Here is a 7,932-nt window from a genome sequence, read left to right as displayed (position 1 = left end):
GACTCAACCCAAAGCAAGACTGAGTGAAAAACAATGCGACAGATCCCTCTCCCAGAAAGCCAGTCAAAAGGATGAGAGGACAACCACCACAAGGTCCCCATAAAACTGTAAAACCCTATTATCAGGGGAAAACAATATAGTAAGCTATATTATAGTATTGCCCTAAAACCTGTGTATTTCATAGATACAACTTTTATTTTTAGTTCGTTCTCACTCTTCTTGTTCTGTTTAATTTTTTTAACCTATTTACCATCACAACAAGAGGTTCAACACAACATATTCCATAATAACCTTTTAACTTGAACTATTTTCATACATATACCTGTGTTTTTCTTTTGCTTTTCTATTTTTTAATATACATGCAGATGTAAGTTTCAAGGTAATACTCTTTCCCTAACCAATACTACCCGATACTACCCCTATATATATATACCAGTTTTAATCTCCCATTATCTTTGGAAAGTTGAGTCCTTTAACAACAATATCAACATATACCCAGGAAGATTCAAAATAACCTTCCTTGCAAACACTGAAGATTTATAACCACCATCCCAACTTTTCCTTCTGTCAGTATTTTGGTGTATTTGTTTTTGTTTTGGTATTATATAAATCTTATCCTTGGGCTTCATTGTCACTGTTTTTTTTTTCCTGTCATTTACTTTTCTCGGTCTTTTTCTTTGTCCATTTTTGTTTGTTTTCCTTATAAATCTTACCTTTAGGGCCCACTATGGCTGGGTCTTCTCTCTCTCTCTCTATCCTGTCTCTCGCTTTCTCTCTTTCTCTTTTTTTCTCTTTTCTTTCTTTTTGATGGTGACTTCTGATTGCTCAGAAGCATTCCAGGGTGCACCTTGCTTGGATCACGGTTGATATATTCAGCTACACATCCCCTGAACCACATCTCACCAAAATGAATAGGAGGAAGAATATCCCACAGAGGAAAAACTCAGAGACTGAGCTCTCTCTATCAGAACTATTGGATACGGACATAAACAGAATGTTGGAAAGGGAACTCAAGGTAACAATCCAGGCAATGCCTAGGTTGAAGAAAACCATTAGTGAAAACATGGAATGGCTAAGGGTAGAAATGAAAGTCACCCAAAGAAGTTAAAAATGCTATCAATGAGATCCAGTCGAATCTAAATAGTCTAACAGCTAGTGTAACTGAGGCAGAAGTTAAAACTAGTGATCTAGAGGATAAACTGATAAAGAAAAAGGATCAGGATGAGGCCTGGAACAAACAGCTTAGAAGCCATAAAAACAGAATTAGAGAAATAAATGACACCATGAAACATTTCAATGTCAGAATTATTGGGATCCCTGAGGGGGAAGAGAAAGAAAGAAGACTAGAAGATATAGTTGAACAAATTCTCCATGAAAATTTTCCCAATGTGGGGAATGGAACCAGCATTCATATCCTAGAAGCAGAAAGAGCACCCCCAAGATGAACGAATATAGAAAGACTTTAAGGCACTTGATTGCAAGAATGACAAATCATAATTTTAGAAAAGAGCTTTTGAGAGCAGCTAGAGTGAAAAGATTTCTTACATACAGAGGAAGGTCCATCAGAATGACATCAGACCTGTCCAGAGAAACCTGGCAAGGCAGAAGAGGCTGGCAAGGCACATTGAGGGCACTAAATGAGAAGAACATGCAGTCAAGAATACTTTATCCAACAAGGTTTACATTCAAAATGGATGGAGAGATAAAGAGCTTCCAAGAGCAGCAATATTTAAAAGAGTATGTAGCCTCCTAGTCATCACTACAAGAAATATTAATGTGGATTCTATAACAAACAAACAAACAGAAACAACAACAACAAAAAAAAAAAAACAAAGAGTGTCATGGAACAGAAATTTACAGAGACAATCTATAGAAATAAGGACTTGACAGGCAGCATGATGTCAATAAAAATGTATCTTTAAATAATAACTCAGTGTGAATGGCCTAAATGCTCCCATAAAATGGCACAGTAGTGCAGACTGGATAAAACAATAGGACCTATCCATACGTTGTCAACAAAAGACCCACTTGGAACCTAAGAATACATCCAGACTGAAAGTGGAGGGATGGAGAAGCATCCTTCATGTCAATGGGCCTCAAAAAAAAAAAAAAAAAGCTGGAATAGTGATTCTAATTTCAGATAAATTAGATTTTAAACTAAAGACTGTAGTCAGAAATAAAGAAGGACACTACATCATTAGTAAAGGGTCTATCCACCAAGAAGACCTAACAATTGTAAAAGTTTATGCCCCCAATACAGGACAGCCAACTACATAAGACAACTGTTAATCAAGATAAAGAGTCATATTGATATGAATACATTAACAGTAAGGGATCTTAACACACCACTCTTAGCAACAGAGAAAACATCCAATTAGAAAATCAATAAAGAAACAAGAGCACTGAATGATACATTGGACCAAAAGGACCTCATAGATATAAACAGAACATTCCACCCTATAAAAACAGAACACTCATTCTTCTCGAGTGCACATGGAACTTTCTCCAGAATAGACCACATTCTGGGTCACAGTTCAGGGCTTAACTGATACCAAAAGACTGAGATAAGCCCTGCATATTCTCAGACCACAATGCTTTGAAACTGGAACTCAGCCACAAGAAAAAGACTGGAAGGAATTCAACCATTTGGGAAGCTAAATACACCCTGCTTAAGAATGTTTCGATCAACCAGGAAATCAAAGAAGAGCTTAAACAATTCATGGAAACTAATGAAAATGAAGACACTTTGGTCCAAAACCTATGAGATACAGCAAAGCTGGTCCTAAGGTGGAAATACATAGCCATCCAAGCCTTCCTGGAAAAAAAAAAAAAAAAAAAAAAAAGGAAAAATCCAGAATATACCAGCTGTCTTTACACCTTAAAGAACTAGAGAATCAACAACAAATTAAGCCAACCCCACACACAGGAAGGGAAATAATCAAGATTAGAGCAGAGATCAATGAGATAGAAACTAGAGAAACAGTACAACAAACACATCAACAAAACTAGAAGGTGTTTTTTTATTTTTTAAAGAATCAGTAAGATCAATAAACCACAAGCCAAACTCATCCAAAAGAAAAGAGAGAGGACCCAAATTAATAGAATGATGAATGAAAAGGGAGAGGTCATGACTAGCACCAAGGAAATAGAAACAATCGTCAGAAATTATTATCAACGGTTATATGCAAATAAGGTAAAAAATTGAGAAGAAATGGATGCATTTCCAGAAACCTATATAAACTTCCAATACTGAATCAGGAAGATATTTACAATCAGAATAGACCAATACCTATAATGAGATTGAAGCAGTGATCAACAACCTCCCAAAACACAAGAGCCCAGGACCTGATGGATTCCCTGGAGAATTCTGCCAAGTATTCAAAGAACAAATAATACCTATTCTCCTGAAGCTGTTTCCAAAAATTGAAGCAGAAGGGAAACTTTCAGACTCTTTTTATGAAGCCAGCATTACCCTGATCCCCAAATCAGGCAAATACCCCACCAAAAAGGAGAATTTCAGACCAAAATCCCTGATGAATATAGATGCTAAGATTCTCAACAAAATCCTAGATAACAGGATCCAACCACACATTAAAGAGATTACCCACCATGACCAGGTGGGATTTATCCAGGGAATGCAAGCATGGCTCAACATTCGCAAATCAATCAATGTGATAGAACAAATAAGTAAGAGAAGAGAGAAGAACCACACGGTCCTCCTAATTGATGCAGAAAAAGCATTTGATAAAATCCAGCATATGTTCCTGATTAAAATGATTCAAAGTATAGGGATGGAGGGAACATTCCTCAACTTCATTAAACCTATCTATGAAAACCACAGAGCGAATATCCAAATATCATCCTCAATGGGAAAAGCTGACAACCTTCCCTTTGAGATCAGGAACACAACAAGAATGCCCACTCTCACCACTGCTGTTCAACATAGTACTAGAAGTTATAGCAACAGCAATTAGACAACAACAACAAAAAAAAAATAAAATGTATTTGAATTGGCAACGAAGAAGCCAAACTCTCTCTCTTCGCAGATGACATGATTCTTTATATGGAAAACCCAAAAGACCCCACCCCCAAACTATTAGAACTCATACAGCAATTCAGTAATGTGGAGGATACAAAATCAATGCACAGATATCAGTTTCTTTCTTATACACTAACAATGAAAATATAGAAAGGGAAATTAGAGAATCCATTGCATATACTATAGCACCACGAACTATAAGAGACTTGGGAATAAACTTAACCAAAGAGGTAAAGGATCTGTATTCAAGTAACTACAGAACACTCATGAAAGAAATTGAAGAAGACACAAAAAGATGGAAGAGCATTCCACGCTCATGAATTATAAGAATGAACATTGTTAAAATGTCTATATTGCCTAGAGCAATCTCCATTTTCAATGACATGTGATCAAAATTTCACCAGCATTTTTCAGAAATCTGGAATAAAGAATTCTATAATTTATATGGAACCCAAAGAGACCCTGAATTGCTAAGAAAATGTTGAAAAAGAAAAACAAAACAAAGCTGGGATCAGCAAGACAACATGGTTCTGGCACAAAAACAGACAAATAAACTAGTGGAACAGAGTAGAGCACCCAAATATGGACCTTCAACTGCATGTTCAAATAATCTTTGACATAGCAGGAAAAAATATATGGTGAAAAAATTCTCTTCAATAAATGGTGCTGGAAAAATTGGACAACTACTTGTAGAAGAATTAAACTCAACTATTTTCTTACACCATACATGAAGATAAACTCAAAATGGATACAATACCTCAATGTGAGGCAGGAATCCATCAGAATCCTAGAGGAGAACATAGGTAGTAACCTCTTTGTCCTCAGCCACAGTAACTTCTTTCAAAACATGTTTCCAAAGGCAAAGGACACAAAAACAAAAATGAACTTTTGGGACTTCATCAAGATCAAAAGTTTCTGCACAGCAACTTCTTTCAAGATATGTCTCCAAAGGCATAGGGAATAAAAGTGAAAATGAACTTTTGGGACTTCATCAAGATTGAAAGTTTCTGCACAGCAAAGGAAACAGTCAACAAAACAAAGAGGCAACCCACAGAATGCAAGAAGTTATTCACAAATGACATTACAGACAAAGGGCTGATATCTAAGATGTATAATTCAATACACACAAAACAGATAATCATGTCAAAAAATGGGCAGAAGACATGAACAGACTCTTCTCCAAAGAAGACATGCAAATGGCTGACAGACACATGAAAAAATGTTCATTGTCATTAGCCATCAGGGAGATTCAAATCAAAACCATATTGAGATACCACCTTACACCAGACAGAATGGCCAAAATTAACAAGATAGTAAACAACATGCATTGGAGAGGCTGTGGAGAAAGGTGAACCCTCTTACACTGCTGGTAGGAATGTAAGTTGGTGCAGCCACTTTGGAAAACAGTGTGGGGATTCCTTAAGAAATTAAAAATAGAGATTCCTTGTTACCCTGCAATTGCACTATTGACTATTTACCCCAAAAGATACAGATGTAGTGAAAAGAAGAGCCATCTGTACCCCAATGTTCATAGCAGCAATGGCCACAGTTGCCAAACTGTGGAAAGAGCCAAGATGCCCTTCAACAGTTGAATGTATAAAGAAGATATGGTCCATATATACAATGGAGTATTATGCCTCCATCAGAGAGGATCAATACCCATCTTTTGTGTCGACATGGACAGGACTGGAAGAGATTATGCTGAGTGAAATATGTCAGAGAGTGTCAAGTATCATATGGTTTCACTTACTTGTGGAGCATAAGGAATAACATGAAGGACATTGGGAGATGGAGAGGAGAAGTGAATTGGGGGAAATCAAGGGGGACACTAACCATGAGAGGTTGTGGACTCTGAGAAATAAACTCAGGATTTTGGAGGGAGGGGTGTGGGAGTTGGGTGAATCTTGTGGTGGATATTATGGAGGGCACATATTGCATAGAGCACTGGGTGTGGTGCATAAACAATGAATTTTGGAACACTGGAAACATTAAATTAAATTAAAAAGATTAAATTATAAGGTCATAGTTTTGACTATCAATAATTTAGATATTGGTAATGCATTTATAATCACCCATATGTCCTTCTTTTTTCTCCCCTTATAACTTATTGTGGTCTCCGGAAACAGACTGCCTGGATTTAAATCCCAAATCTACAACTTACTGGCTATGCACTCCTGGACACATCATATAATCTCATTTCTGAAGTATGGAAATACAAGATTTATTCTGAGTATGAAATGAGTTAGCTTATATAAACCACTTATAATAGTGCCTGACCTATAGTAAGTAATAAATATATTTGCTATATTTATTTCATTATTGCTAGTAATACATGCAATAAAAGGATAGATAGTAGAATAAAAGTAAAAATACATTAAAATATATATTTATAATCATTAATTTAACTTTTGCTGTGATCCTAGTGTGTATTAAATGTAATATTGCTAAGTGTACATAGTGACAATGGAATATTACTGAGTTACAACAAAGAATGAAATGTTACCATTTGCAGTGTCATGGATGGAGCTGGAGAGTTTTAAGCTAAGCAAAAAAAGTCAGTCAGAGAAAAACAAATACCATATGATTTCACTCATATGTGAAATTTAAGAACAAAAGAAATAAGTGAAGGGAAAAGCGGTGTCTGGATGGCTCAGTCAGTTAAGTGTCTGCCTTTGGCTCAGGTCATGATCCCAGGTTCCTGGGATTGAGCCCCACATTTTGATCCCAGCTCAGCAAGGCACCTGCTTTTCCCTCTCTCTCTGACCCTCCCCCACTCATGCTTTTGATCTCTCTTTCAAATAAATAAGTAAATAAAATATTTAAAAATGAGCAAAGCGATAAAAAGAAAGTGTGAGAGAGACAAATGAAGAAACAGATTCTCAATTATTGAGAAAAAACTGGTGGTTACCAGAAGAGAGGTGGGTGAGGGGATGGGTTAAATGGGTGGTGGGAATTAAGGAGTGCACTTGTTGTGATAAGCACCATATGTTATATGGAAGTGTTGAAACACTACACTATATTGTACACCTGAAACTAATATTGCACTGTTTGTTAACTAACTGCAATTTGAATAAAACTTAAAAAAAAAACAAACTGTGAGGAGTATGGAGGATAGATTAAATGTAGAGTATAGGGGAACAAAATTAAAACCTGAGGTTGGAGATGAGGACATTTCCATAATAAAGATACAAAATGATAAGGGTCTAGGTTAAACAATGGTTATAAGAATAGGAAGAAAAAGACAGACTAAAGAGATGTTTAGGAGATGTATTTCACAGGATTTGGAGATTATTTGGGTGTGGGGCAATGTGAGGGAAGGGATTAAAGATGATATAATGGAAGATTAGTCATCAAAAGCAATGAATTTTTGCCATTTGCAATGACATGGATGAAATGAGAGGGTATTATGCTAAGCAAAATAAGTCAATCAGAGAAAGACAAATCCCATATGATTTCATTCATATGTGTAACTTAAGGAACCAAACAGATGAACATAGGAGAAGGAAGGGAAAAAATAAAATAAGATGAAAACAAAGAGGGAGGCAAACCATAAGAGACTCTTATGAGTTGCTGGGAGGGACATGGGTAGGAGAATGGGGTAATTAAATGATGGGCATTAAGGAAGGCACTTGTTATGATGAGCATTGGGTGTCATATGCAATAGATGAATCACTAAATTCTACCTCTGACACTAACAATACAGTCTGTGTTAACCAAACTGAATTGAAATAAAAACAATTTAAAAAAAGAATTCTACCTCAGATAAATGAAATAGAAAATATAGGCAGAAGAGTAAATTCTGGAGAGGAAGTCTCTGTTCTAAGTCATGTGAGTTTAAGTTACCTGTTAAATATTCACATACTAGAAAGATCTGTATATGAGTCTGAATTTCA

This window comes from Meles meles, chromosome X (genome assembly GCF_922984935.1).
Source record: "Meles meles chromosome X, mMelMel3.1 paternal haplotype, whole genome shotgun sequence".
NCBI lineage: Eukaryota > Metazoa > Chordata > Mammalia > Carnivora > Mustelidae > Meles > Meles meles.
This window is presented reverse-complemented; position numbering follows the sequence as displayed.